Source organism: Pteropus alecto, unplaced genomic scaffold (genome assembly GCF_000325575.1).
Source record: "Pteropus alecto unplaced genomic scaffold, ASM32557v1 scaffold40, whole genome shotgun sequence".
Taxonomy (NCBI): Eukaryota; Metazoa; Chordata; class Mammalia; order Chiroptera; family Pteropodidae; genus Pteropus; species Pteropus alecto.
Window position 1 is genome coordinate 16,150,662 of NW_006431919.1, and position 2,223 is coordinate 16,152,884.

A 2,223-nucleotide genomic window follows, 5' to 3' on the forward strand; every position below is an offset into this window, starting at 1 on the left:
AACATAACATTCAGGACCCATCCCTCAACAAAGACAATCCCTTTTAAGAGGGGAATTTATGAAAGCCCACGAGAGAATATCTTCCTTCTCCCCACTACATTTTTCTTATCTCTGACTCTCCATCCATGTGGGTCGGAGACAGTAAGGAATGAGGGCTAAAGAGATGCAGCTGCAGCGGGGTGGGGTGGAACGGAAGGCAGCAGAAAGGACCTCCGGTGACTCTCATTGTGTGGCCCTGTAGTTATTTTTGAGGCGTCTTAGCTCTTCAGCTGGACGTCGGTGAATCAGATTCAAGCATTTTCCCATCTACGTGGCAAGGTCTTAATGAAGGTTGCCTGTGATGACATAGTTTACTGTCACTTTGGGGGATGCGGGACCCATATCCTTTCCAACCTAAGCCAAAGCCACAGAAGCAAGGGGTCCCTAGAAACTCCTCCAGGCCCATTCTTTCCAGTCCTTTGTAGTCCAAGGACACCCAGCTCTCGGACTCTCGGCTGGAGACAGAGACAAGAAATAGGAGTGGAGCTTGTGGGTAAGGAGGCGAGACTCACGGTGATTCCAGACTCCATCTAATTCCATGCAGAGTCAACATCCCGGAGGGGCCAGTCATGGGTCTCAGGTTCTTCATCCGTATATCGGGCTCTGTGGTCAACATAGTCACAATAACAACCGCAGCTACTGCAAATAATAATAGCTGCCATTATTTGAGAACTTACTATGTTCAGGTTCTTATATGCATTTTTTATTGAATGCAATAACCATATGACGTAGGTACTATCATTACCCTTATTTTACAGTTAAGGAAATTGGGGCATAGGAGGTTTACTTTGTGTAAAGTCACATAGCTAGAAGGTGAAAGAACCAGGCTTTTAACCATCACATGACACTGCCTCCTAAGTAGACCACTTAATACTGGTATGCCAATATGCAATTTAAAAATCAAGTATTATTTCATTTATCCCTTACCTGGATATACTCAACCTGAAAGCTGTTTTACAACTGTATCAGAGACAAAAAAAACTGAGGCTTAGACAGGTAACGCAGTCTGTCCACCTGTCCTTTGCTCATGTGAGGGTGACGCAGAAGTTAAAGGTTTGCCATTCTTCAGCAGAGAGATGATCTTGGCAGGGACGTGTTTACCAAAGGAGCAAGTCCTGGTCAAAAATGAGCAAGCTTATAGGCTAGATGGGAAAAAAATGACACAACCTGTTCTAACAGCCTTCCTGTCCCCTCTGGCATGCCTCCTGCCTCTTGCCCTTCCCAGAACGGGCCAGCTTGGCACTGGGCTTGAATTTCTCTAAGAGTTGAGTTGGTTTCACCATCTGAGGTGCTGGGCACAGTGACAAAGGACAATTCTCTCAGATCTGCAGTGAGTATAACACCAGAGTCTGGGAAAAAGCCCCACTGGCTCCCGCCCACCTGTCAGCCGCCCTGGGCCCCGTGGGTCCCTCTGGGCTCTGAAGTGGTTACCCATGCGAGGATAAATACTTAAAGGGACTCTTATTTATTTAACTGGTGAATGCTTCCTCTCCAAGTTCCCTTCATCATTGTCTCCGAATGGATTTCTAGAACGATTGTTCTTAGACCCAGAGCCGCCAGTGGTTTGGCCTTGGTCATGTGACCATTCTCCCCCCTTTCTCGGGGGGTGGCCTTAAAGATGGAGGGGACCAGTCACTCTGACCTGGCTGTGGACATCAGGCTCAGCCCTCTTCTATTCCATGACCAAATCTAGGGGGACAGGACTTTGGTGGGGGGAGGCAGAAGATGCCACAGAAGCAAAAGGGACTGGGTGCTCATAACTAATTATTCCTCTACTATTTCTGGCACCTGCCTTGCTGCCACAAAGGATTTGGGGTCATTTGTGACAACGTATGTAGTAAAATATAAAATGCGAGTGACCCAAAATCTGAAGGCAGTATAGAATGTGGGTTAAAAATGCAGGCTCTCCACTCTCGTTGTCATTGTCGTTGAAGAGGCAGCTGCTCTACGCAGGGTCTCTGTCCGTGCTGTCCCCTTAGAGTGGCTCAGCGTTGCCCTGATTTCTGCACTTACAGTGTCCCTGGAAACCCCTCAGTCCTGGGAAACCAGGACAGTTGGTCGCCTGCCTGCTCAATGCCAGCTTCGATTCTGGTAGTTTAGGGGGTCTTGTTCCCATTCTAAAGTTAAAGAAGTAGAGGCTTAGGGAGTTGGGATACCGGGTTTGTGGGCACACAGCGAATGAAC